Here is a 14874-nt window from a genome sequence, read left to right as displayed (position 1 = left end):
TGTCACTACACAGGATAGATTATATATATATATATATACCCCCGTCACCCTGCTGATCACCATACACTGTCACTACACAGGATAGATTATATATATATATACCCCCGTCACCCTGCTGATCACCATACACTGTCACTACACAGGATAGATTATATATATATATACCCCCGTCACTCTGCTGATCACCATACACTGTCACTACACAGGATAGATTATATATATATATACCCCCGTCACTCTGCTGATCACCATACACTGTCACTACACAGGATAGATTATATATATATATACCCCCCGTCACTCTGCTGATCACCATACACTGTCACTACACAGGATAGATTATATATATATATATACCCCCCGTCACCCTGCTGATCACCATACACTGTCACTACACAGGATAGATTATATATATATATACCCCCGTCACCCTGCTGATCACCATACACTGTCACTACACAGGATAGATTATATATATATATACCCCCGTCACCCTGCTGATCACCATACACTGTCACTACACAGGATAGATTATATATATATATACCCCCGTCACTCTGCTGATCACCATACACTGTCACTACACAGGATAGATTATATATATATATACCCCCGTCACTCTGCTGATCACCATACACTGTCACTACACAGGATAGATTATATATATATATACCCCCCGTCACCCTGCTGATCACCATACACTGTCACTACACAGGATAGATTATATATATATATATACCCCCGTCACCCTGCTGATCACCATACACTGTCACTACACAGGATAGATTATATATATATATATACCCCCCGTCACCCTGCTGATCACCATACACTGTCACTACACAGGATAGATTATATATATATATACCCCCCGTCACCCTGCTGATCACCATACACTGTCACTACACAGGATAGATTATATATATATATACCCCCCGTCACTCTGCTGATCACCATACACTGTCACTACACAGGATAGATTATATATATATATACCCCCGTCACTCTGCTGATCACCATACACTGTCACTACACAGGATAGATTATATATATATATACCCCCGTCACCCTGCTGATCACCATACACTGTCACTACACAGGATAGATTATATATATATATACCCCCGTCACCCTGCTGATCACCATACACTGTCACTACACAGGATAGATTATATATATATATACCCCCCGTCACTCTGCTGATCACCATACACTGTCACTACACAGGATAGATTATATATATATATACCCCCCGTCACTCTGCTGATCACCATACACTGTCACTACACAGGATAGATTATATATATATATACCCCCGTCACCCTGCTGATCACCATACACTGTCACTACACAGGATAGATTATATATATATATACCCCCGTCACCCTGCTGATCACCATACACTGTCACTACACAGGATAGATTATATATATATATACCCCCGTCACTCTGCTGATCACCATACACTGTCACTACACAGGATAGATTATATATATATATACCCCCGTCACCCTGCTGATCACCATACACTGTCACTACACAGGATAGATTATATATATATATACCCCCGTCACCCTGCTGATCACCATACACTGTCACTACACAGGATAGATTATATATATATATACCCCCCGTCACCCTGCTGATCACCATACACTGTCACTACACAGGATAGATTATATATATATATACCCCCCGTCACTCTGCTGATCACCATACACTGTCACTACACAGGATAGATTATATATATATATACCCCCGTCACCCTGCTGATCACCATACACTGTCACTACACAGGATAGATTATATATATATATACCCCCGTCACCCTGCTGATCACCATACACTGTCACTACACAGGATAGATTATATATATATATACCCCCGTCACTCTGCTGATCACCATACACTGTCACTACACAGGATAGATTATATATATATATACCCCCGTCACCCTGCTGATCACCATACACTGTCACTACACAGGATAGATTATATATATATATATACCCCCGTCACTCTGCTGATCACCATACACTGTCACTACACAGGATAGATTATATATATATATACCCCGTCACCCTGCTGATCACCATACACTGTCACTACACAGGATAGATTATATATATATATACCCCCCGTCACCCTGCTGATCACCATACACTGTCACTACACAGGATAGATTATATATATATATATATACCCCCGTCACTCTGCTGATCACCATACACTGTCACTACACAGGATAGATTATATATATATATACCCCCGTCACCCTGCTGATCACCATACACTGTCACTACACAGGATAGATTATATATATATATATACCCCCCGTCACCCTGCTGATCACCATACACTGTCACTACACAGGATAGATTATATATATATATATACCCCCCGTCACTCTGCTGATCACCATACACTGTCACTACACAGGATAGATTATATATATATATACCCCCCGTCACCCTGCTGATCACCATACACTGTCACTACACAGGATAGATTATATATATATATACCCCCGTCACCCTGCTGATCACCATACACTGTCACTACACAGGATAGATTATATATATATATACCCCCGTCACCCTGCTGATCACCATACACTGTCACTACACAGGATAGATTATATATATATATACCCCCGTCACCCTGCTGATCACCATACACTGTCACTACACAGGATAGATTATATATATATATATACCCCCGTCACTCTGCTGATCACCATACACTGTCACTACACAGGATAGATTATATATATATATACCCCCCGTCACTCTGCTGATCACCATACACTGTCACTACACAGGATAGATTATATATATATATATACCCCCCGTCACTCTGCTGATCACCATACACTGTCACTACACAGGATAGATTATATATATATATACCCCCGTCACTCTGCTGATCACCATACACTGTCACTACACAGGATAGATTATATATATATATACCCCCCGTCACTCTGCTGATCACCATACACTGTCACTACACAGGATAGATTATATATATATACCCCCCGTCACCCTGCTGATCACCATACACTGTCACTACACAGGATAGATTATATATATATATACCCCCGTCACCCTGCTGATCACCATACACTGTCACTACACAGGATAGATTATATATATATATATACCCCCCGTCACCCTGCTGATCACCATACACTGTCACTACACAGGATAGATTATATATATATATACCCCCGTCACTCTGCTGATCACCATACACTGTCACTACACAGGATAGATTATATATATATATACCCCCGTCACTCTGCTGATCACCATACACTGTCACTACACAGGATAGATTATATATATATATACCCCCGTCACCCTGCTGATCACCATACACTGTCACTACACAGGATAGATTATATATATATATATACCCCCGTCACCCTGCTGATCACCATACACTGTCACTACACAGGATAGATTATATATATATATATACCCCCCGTCACTCTGCTGATCACCATACACTGTCACTACACAGGATAGATTATATATATATATACCCCCCGTCACTCTGCTGATCACCATACACTGTCACTACACAGGATAGATTATATATATATATACCCCCCGTCACTCTGCTGATCACCATACACTGTCACTACACAGGATAGATTATATATATATATACCCCCGTCACCCTGCTGATCACCATACACTGTCACTACACAGGATAGATTATATATATATATACCCCCCGTCACCCTGCTGATCACCATACACTGTCACTACACAGGATAGATTATATATATATATACCCCCGTCACTCTGCTGATCACCATACACTGTCACTACACAGGATAGATTATATATATATATACCCCCGTCACTCTGCTGATCACCATACACTGTCACTACACAGGATAGATTATATATATATATATACCCCCCGTCACCCTGCTGATCACCATACACTGTCACTACACAGGATAGATTATATATATATACCCCCGTCACCCTGCTGATCACCATACACTGTCACTACACAGGATAGATTATATATATATATACCCCCGTCACCCTGCTGATCACCATACACTGTCACTACACAGGATAGATTATATATATATATACCCCCGTCACCCTGCTGATCACCATACACTGTCACTACACAGGATAGATTATATATATATATATACCCCCGTCACTCTGCTGATCACCATACACTGTCACTACACAGGATAGATTATATATATATATACCCCCGTCACCCTGCTGATCACCATACACTGTCACTACACAGGATAGATTATATATATATATACCCCCGTCACTCTGCTGATCACCATACACTGTCACTACACAGGATAGATTATATATATATATACCCCCGTCACTCTGCTGATCACCATACACTGTCACTACACAGGATAGATTATATATATATATATACCCCCGTCACTCTGCTGATCACCATACACTGTCACTACACAGGATAGATTATATATATATATACCCCCGTCACTCTGCTGATCACCATACACTGTCACTACACAGGATAGATTATATATATATATATACCCCCCGTCACCCTGCTGATCACCATACACTGTCACTACACAGGATAGATTATATATATATATATACCCCCCGTCACCCTGCTGATCACCATACACTGTCACTACACAGGATAGATTATATATATATATACCCCCCGTCACCCTGCTGATCACCATACACTGTCACTACACAGGATAGATTATATATATATATACCCCCCGTCACTCTGCTGATCACCATACACTGTCACTACACAGGATAGATTATATATATATATACCCCCGTCACTCTGCTGATCACCATACACTGTCACTACACAGGATAGATTATATATATATATACCCCCCGTCACTCTGCTGATCACCATACACTGTCACTACACAGGATAGATTATATATATATATACCCCCCCGTCACCCTGCTGATCACCATACACTGTCACTACACAGGATAGATTATATATATATATATACCCCCCGTCACCCTGCTGATCACCATACACTGTCACTACACAGGATAGATTATATATATATATACCCCCCGTCACCCTGCTGATCACCATACACTGTCACTACACAGGATAGATTATATATATATATACCCCCCGTCACTCTGCTGATCACCATACACTGTCACTACACAGGATAGATTATATATATATATACCCCCCGTCACTCTGCTGATCACCATACACTGTCACTACACAGGATAGATTATATATATATACCCCCCGTCACTCTGCTGATCACCATACACTGTCACTACACAGGATAGATTATATATATATATACCCCCCGTCACCCTGCTGATCACCATACACTGTCACTACACAGGATAGATTATATATATATATATACCCCCCGTCACCCTGCTGATCACCATACACTGTCACTACACAGGATAGATTATATATATATATACCCCCGTCACCCTGCTGATCACCATACACTGTCACTACACAGGATAGATTATATATATATATACCCCCGTCACTCTGCTGATCACCATACACTGTCACTACACAGGATAGATTATATATATATATACCCCCCGTCACCCTGCTGATCACCATACACTGTCACTACACAGGATAGATTATATATATATACCCCCCCGTCACCCTGCTGATCACCATACACTGTCACTACACAGGATAGATTATATATATATATACCCCCCGTCACTCTGCTGATCACCATACACTGTCACTACACAGGATAGATTATATATATATATACCCCCCGTCACCCTGCTGATCACCATACACTGTCACTACACAGGATAGATTATATATATATATACCCCCGTCACCCTGCTGATCACCATACACTGTCACTACACAGGATAGATTATATATATATATACCCCCGTCACCCTGCTGATCACCATACACTGTCACTACACAGGATAGATTATATATATATATACCCCCGTCACTCTGCTGATCACCATACACTGTCACTACACAGGATAGATTATATATATATATACCCCCCGTCACTCTGCTGATCACCATACACTGTCACTACACAGGATAGATTATATATATATATACCCCCCGTCACTCTGCTGATCACCATACACTGTCACTACACAGGATAGATTATATATATATATACCCCCCCGTCACTCTGCTGATCACCATACACTGTCACTACACAGGATAGATTATATATATATATACCCCCCCGTCACTCTGCTGATCACCATACACTGTCACTACACAGGATAGATTATATATATATATACCCCCGTCACCCTGCTGATCACCATACACTGTCACTACACAGGATAGATTATATATATATATACCCCCGTCACCCTGCTGATCACCATACACTGTCACTACACAGGATAGATTATATATATATATATACCCCCCGTCACTCTGCTGATCACCATACACTGTCACTACACAGGATAGATTATATATATATATATACCCCCGTCACTCTGCTGATCACCATACACTGTCACTACACAGGATAGATTATATATATATATACCCCCCGTCACTCTGCTGATCACCATACACTGTCACTACACAGGATAGATTATATATATATATACCCCCGTCACCCTGCTGATCACCATACACTGTCACTACACAGGATAGATTATATATATATATACCCCCGTCACCCTGCTGATCACCATACACTGTCACTACACAGGATAGATTATATATATATATACCCCCCGTCACCCTGCTGATCACCATACACTGTCACTACACAGGATAGATTATATATATATATACCCCCCGTCACTCTGCTGATCACCATACACTGTCACTACACAGGATAGATTATATATATATATACCCCCCGTCACCCTGCTGATCACCATACACTGTCACTACACAGGATAGATTATATATATATATATATACCCCCCGTCACTCTGCTGATCACCATACACTGTCACTACACAGGATAGATTATATATATATATATACCCCCCGTCACCCTGCTGATCACCATACACTGTCACTACACAGGATAGATTATATATATATATACCCCCGTCACCCTGCTGATCACCATACACTGTCACTACACAGGATAGATTATATATATATATACCCCCGTCACCCTGCTGATCACCATACACTGTCACTACACAGGATAGATTATATATATATATATACCCCCGTCACTCTGCTGATCACCATACACTGTCACTACACAGGATAGATTATATATATATATACCCCCGTCACTCTGCTGATCACCATACACTGTCACTACACAGGATAGATTATATATATATATACCCCGTCACCCTGCTGATCACCATACACTGTCACTACACAGGATAGATTATATATATATATACCCCCCATCACCCTGCTGATCACCATACACTGTCACTACACAGGATAGATTATATATATATATACCCCCGTCACTCTGCTGATCACCATACACTGTCACTACACAGGATAGATTATATATATATACCCCCGTCACCCTGCTGATCACCATACACTGTCACTACACAGGATAGATTATATATATATATACCCCCCGTCACTCTGCTGATCACCATACACTGTCACTACACAGGATAGATTATATATATATATACCCCCGTCACTCTGCTGATCACCATACACTGTCACTACACAGGATAGATTATATATATATATACCCCCCGTCACTCTGCTGATCACCATACACTGTCACTACACAGGATAGATTATATATATATATATACCCCCCGTCACCCTGCTGATCACCATACACTGTCACTACACAGGATAGATTATATATATATATATACCCCCCGTCACCCTGCTGATCACCATACACTGTCACTACACAGGATAGATTATATATATATATATACCCCCCGTCACCCTGCTGATCACCATACACTGTCACTACACAGGATAGATTATATATATATATATACCCCCGTCACTCTGCTGATCACCATACACTGTCACTACACAGGATAGATTATATATATATATATACCCCCGTCACCCTGCTGATCACCATACACTGTCACTACACAGGATAGATTATATATATATATACCCCCCGTCACCCTACTGATCACCATACACTGTCACTACACAGGATAGATTATATATATATATACCCCCCGTCACTCTGCTGATCACCATACACTGTCACTACACAGGATAGATTATATATATATATACCCCCGTCACCCTGCTGATCACCATACACTGTCACTACACAGGATAGATTATATATATATATACCCCCGTCACTCTGCTGATCACCATACACTGTCACTACACAGGATAGATTATATATATATATACCCCCCGTCACTCTGCTGATCACCATACACTGTCACTACACAGGATAGATTATATATATATATACCCCCGTCACTCTGCTGATCACCATACACTGTCACTACACAGGATAGATTATATATATATATACCCCCGTCACTCTGCTGATCACCATACACTGTCACTACACAGGATAGATTATATATATATATACCCCCCGTCACTCTGCTGATCACCATACACTGTCACTACACAGGATAGATTATATATATATATACCCCCGTCACTCTGCTGATCACCATACACTGTCACTACACAGGATAGATTATATATATATATACCCCCGTCACCCTGCTGATCACCATACACTGTCACTACACAGGATAGATTATATATATATATACCCCCCGTCACTCTGCTGATCACCATACACTGTCACTACACAGGATAGATTATATATATATACCCCCGTCACCCTGCTGATCACCATACACTGTCACTACACAGGATAGATTATATATATATATATACCCCCGTCACCCTGCTGATCACCATACACTGTCACTACACAGGATAGATTATATATATATATACCCCCGTCACTCTGCTGATCACCATACACTGTCACTACACAGGATAGATTATATATATATATACCCCCCGTCACTCTGCTGATCACCATACACTGTCACTACACAGGATAGATTATATATATATATACCCCCCGTCACTCTGCTGATCACCATACACTGTCACTACACAGGATAGATTATATATATATATACCCCCCGTCACCCTGCTGATCACCATACACTGTCACTACACAGGATAGATTATATATATATATACCCCCGTCACCCTGCTGATCACCATACACTGTCACTACACAGGATAGATTATATATATATATACCCCCGTCACCCTGCTGATCACCATACACTGTCACTACACAGGATAGATTATATATATATATACCCCCGTCACTCTGCTGATCACCATACACTGTCACTACACAGGATAGATTATATATATATATATACCCCCCGTCACTCTGCTGATCACCATACACTGTCACTACACAGGATAGATTATATATATATATATACCCCCGTCACCCTGCTGATCACCATACACTGTCACTACACAGGATAGATTATATATATATATATACCCCCCGTCACCCTGCTGATCACCATACACTGTCACTACACAGGATAGATTATATATATATATACCCCCGTCACCCTGCTGATCACCATACACTGTCACTACACAGGATAGATTATATATATATATACCCCCCGTCACTCTGCTGATCACCATACACTGTCACTACACAGGATAGATTATATATATATATACCCCCCGTCACTCTGCTGATCACCATACACTGTCACTACACAGGATAGATTATATATATATATACCCCCCGTCACTCTGCTGATCACCATACACTGTCACTACACAGGATAGATTATATATATATATACCCCCCGTCACTCTGCTGATCACCATACACTGTCACTACACAGGATAGATTATATATATATATATACCCCCCGTCACTCTGCTGATCACCATACACTGTCACTACACAGGATAGATTATATATATATATATACCCCCGTCACCCTGCTGATCACCATACACTGTCACTACACAGGATAGATTATATATATATATATACCCCCCGTCACCCTGCTGATCACCATACACTGTCACTACACAGGATAGATTATATATATATATACCCCCGTCACCCTGCTGATCACCATACACTGTCACTACACAGGATAGATTATATATATATATACCCCCGTCACTCTGCTGATCACCATACACTGTCACTACACAGGATAGATTATATATATATATACCCCCGTCACTCTGCTGATCACCATACACTGTCACTACACAGGATAGATTATATATATATATACCCCCGTCACCCTGCTGATCACCATACACTGTCACTACACAGGATAGATTATATATATATATACCCCCGTCACTCTGCTGATCACCATACACTGTCACTACACAGGATAGATTATATATATATATACCCCCGTCACCCTGCTGATCACCATACACTGTCACTACACAGGATAGATTATATATATATATACCCCCCGTCACTCTGCTGATCACCATACACTGTCACTACACAGGATAGATTATATATATATATACCCCCGTCACCCTGCTGATCACCATACACTGTCACTACACAGGATAGATTATATATATATATATACCCCCCGTCACTCTGCTGATCACCATACACTGTCACTACACAGGATAGATTATATATATATATACCCCCGTCACCCTGCTGATCACCATACACTGTCACTACACAGGATAGATTATATATATATATATACCCCCGTCACTCTGCTGATCACCATACACTGTCACTACACAGGATAGATTATATATATATACCCCCCGTCACTCTGCTGATCACCATACACTGTCACTACACAGGATAGATTATATATATATATACCCCCCCGTCACTCTGCTGATCACCATACACTGTCACTACACAGGATAGATTATATATATATATACCCCCGTCACCCTGCTGATCACCATACACTGTCACTACACAGGATAGATTATATATATATATACCCCCGTCACCCTGCTGATCACCATACACTGTCACTACACAGGATAGATTATATATATATATACCCCCCGTCACTCTGCTGATCACCATACACTGTCACTACACAGGATAGATTATATATATATATACCCCCGTCACTCTGCTGATCACCATACACTGTCACTACACAGGATAGATTATATATATATATACCCCCGTCACCCTGCTGATCACCATACACTGTCACTACACAGGATAGATTATATATATATATACCCCCGTCACCCTGCTGATCACCATACACTGTCACTACACAGGATAGATTATATATATATATACCCCCGTCACCCTGCTGATCACCATACACTGTCACTACACAGGATAGATTATATATATATATACCCCCGTCACCCTGCTGATCACCATACACTGTCACTACACAGGATAGATTATATATATATATATACCCCCGTCACTCTGCTGATCACCATACACTGTCACTACACAGGATAGATTATATATATATATACCCCCCGTCACTCTGCTGATCACCATACACTGTCACTACACAGGATAGATTATATATATATATACCCCCCCGTCACTCTGCTGATCACCATACACTGTCACTACACAGGATAGATTATATATATATATACCCCCGTCACCCTGCTGATCACCATACACTGTCACTACACAGGATAGATTATATATATATACCCCCGTCACTCTGCTGATCACCATACACTGTCACTACACAGGATAGATTATATATATATATACCCCCCGTCACCCTGCTGATCACCATACACTGTCACTACACAGGATAGATTATATATATATATACCCCCCGTCACCCTGCTGATCACCATACACTGTCACTACACAGGATAGATTATATATATATATACCCCCGTCACCCTGCTGATCACCATACACTGTCACTACACAGGATAGATTATATATATATATACCCCGTCACTCTGCTGATCACCATACACTGTCACTACACAGGATAGATTATATATATATATACCCCCGTCACCCTGCTGATCACCATACACTGTCACTACACAGGATAGATTATATATATATATACCCCCGTCACCCTGCTGATCACCATACACTGTCACTACACAGGATAGATTATAAGAGACAGAGGAAATATTACAAATAGAAGTGACGTGTAATAAACGGCTATACAGCAGATAACACATAGTGACGACGTTTGTATTCCGACCCCAACACCATCCGCCGCATCGTGGGAGAATCTTTGTTGAATTCGTTACTTTTCGTTATATTTGGTTCTGTATTCTCTGGTTTTGGGAGCCTCGTGATCAGGTGATTATCCGCGCGTGTAACCTCATATTTCTACCCCAGGGAAACAAGTCATTGCTCAACTGTTGTATTTAATCTTCTCCCTGTACCGCGGCGGGCGCACCTTCGGACCGTCACTTTCTACATTACGCTTGTAGGTGAATACAAGAAACTCCTCCTTACCTTGTGTCCCGACAAGAACCATGGGAACGTCGGCCGTGTTGCGATAACTGGACAGGCGAGCATAATAATTAAACACAGTTTGGAAACTGATCTCATCTTCAAGACTGAACACAAAAACAACGGCATCAACCCAGGCAGCAAACTGCAAAAGAGAAGAGAAGAAACATGATGAGGAGGGAGCGGAGACGCGTGCAGGCAGCTCGGGAGGTACATGGGTTATAGAGTGAAGCTTAGGCTGGCGCCCCACGTGTAACGTTACACCAGGAGACACGTGACGGCAGCGCTGGCAGCTCGGGAGGTACATGGGTTATAGAGTGAAGCTTAAACTGTCGCCCCACGTGTAACGTTACACCAGGAGACACGTGACGGCAGCGCTGGCAGCTCGGGAGGTATATGGGTTATAGAGTGAAGCTTAGGCTGGAGAACCACAGGTAGCGTTACACCAGGAGACACGTGACGGCAGCGCAGGCAGCTCGGGATATACATGGGTTATGGAGTGAAGCTTAGGCTGGAGAACCACAGGTAGCGTTACACCAGGAGACACGTGACGGCAGCGCAGGCAGCTCGGGAGGTACATGGGTTATAGAGTGAAGCTTAGGCTGGAGAACCACAGGTAGCGTTACACCAGGAGACACGTGACGGCAGCGCAGGCAGCTCGGGAGGTATATGGGTTATAGAGTGAAGCTTAGGCTGGAGCACCACAGGTAGCGTTACACCAGGAAACACGTGACGGCAGCGCAGGCAGCTCGGGAGGCACATGGGTTATAGAGTGAAGCTTAGGCTGGAGTACCACAGGTAGCGTTACACCAGGAGACACGTGACGGCAGGGCAGGCAGCTCGGGATGTACATGGGTTATAGAGTGAAGCTTAGGCTGGAGCACCACAGGTAGCGTTACACCAGGAGACACGTGACGGCAGGGCTGGCAGCTCGGGATGTACATGGGTTATAGAGTGAAGCTTAGGCTGGAGCACCACAGGTAGCGTTACACCAGGAGACACGTGACGGCAGCGCAGGCAGCTCGGGATGTACATGGGTTATAGTGTGAAGCTTAGGCTGGAGCACCACAGGTAGCGTTACACCAGGAGACACGTGACGGCAGCGCAGGCAGCTCGGGATGTACATGGGTTATAGAGTGAAGCTTAGGCTGGAGCACCACAGGTAGCGTTACACCAGGAGACACGTGACGGCAGGGCAGGCAGCTCAGGATGTACATGGGTTATAGAGTGAAGCTTAGGCTGGAGCACCACGGGTAGCGTTACACCAGGAGACACGTGACGGCAGGGCTGGCAGCTCGGGAGGTACATGGGTTATAGAGTGAAGCTTAGGCTGGAGCACCACGGGTAGCGTTACACCAGGAGACACGTGACGGCAGGGCTGGCAGCTCGGGATGTACATGGGTTATAGAGTGAAGCTCAGGCTGGAGCACCACAGGTAGCGTTACACCAGGAAACACGTGACGGCAGCGCAGGCAGCTCGGGAGGTACATGGGTTATAGAGTGAAGCTCAGGCTGGAGCACCACAGGTAGCGTTACACCAGGAGACACGTGACGGCAGCGCAGGCAGCTCGGGAGGTACATGGGTTATGGAGTGAAGCTCAGGCTGGAGTACCACAGGTAGCGTTACACCAGGAGACACGTGACGGCAGGGCAGGCAGCTCGGGATGTACATGGGTTATGGAGTGAAGCTTAGGCTGGAGAACCACAGGTAGCGTTACACCAGGAGACACGTGACGGCAGCGCAGGCAGCTCGGGAGGTATATGGGTTATAGAGTGAAGCTTAGGCTGGAGCACCACAGGTAGCGTTACACCAGGAAACACGTGACGGCAGCGCAGGCAGCTCGGGAGGCACATGGGTTATGGAGTGAAGCTTAGGCTGGAGAACCACAGGTAGCGTTACACCAGGAGACACGTGACGGCAGGGCTGGCAGATCGGGATGTACATGGGTTATGGAGTGAAGCTTAGGCTGGAGTACCACAGGTAACGTTACACCAGGAGACACGTGACGGCAGCGCAGGCAGCTCGGGATGTACATGGGTTATGGAGTGAAGCTTAGGCTGGAGCACCACAGGTAGCGTTACACCAGGAAACACGTGACGGCAGCGCAGGCAGCTCGGGAGGTACAGGGGTTATAGAGTGAAGCTTAGGCTGGAGCACCACAGGTAGCGTTACACCAGGAGACGTGACGGCAGCGCAGGCAGCACGGGATGTACATGGGTTATAGAGTGAAGCTTAGGCTGGAGCACCACAGGTAGCGTTACACCAGGAGACACGTGACGGCAGCGCAGGCAGCTCGGAATGTACATGGGTTATGGAGTGAAGCTTAGGCTGGAGTACCACAGGTAGCGTTACACCAGGAAACACGTGACGGCAGCGCAGGCAGCTCGGGAGGTACAGGGGTTAGAGTGTGAAGCTTAGGCTGGAGCACCACAGGTAGCGT

The sequence above is a fragment of the Rhinoderma darwinii genome (genome assembly GCF_050947455.1).
Source record: "Rhinoderma darwinii isolate aRhiDar2 chromosome 5 unlocalized genomic scaffold, aRhiDar2.hap1 SUPER_5_unloc_3, whole genome shotgun sequence".
Taxonomy (NCBI): Eukaryota; Metazoa; Chordata; class Amphibia; order Anura; family Rhinodermatidae; genus Rhinoderma; species Rhinoderma darwinii.
This window is presented reverse-complemented; position numbering follows the sequence as displayed.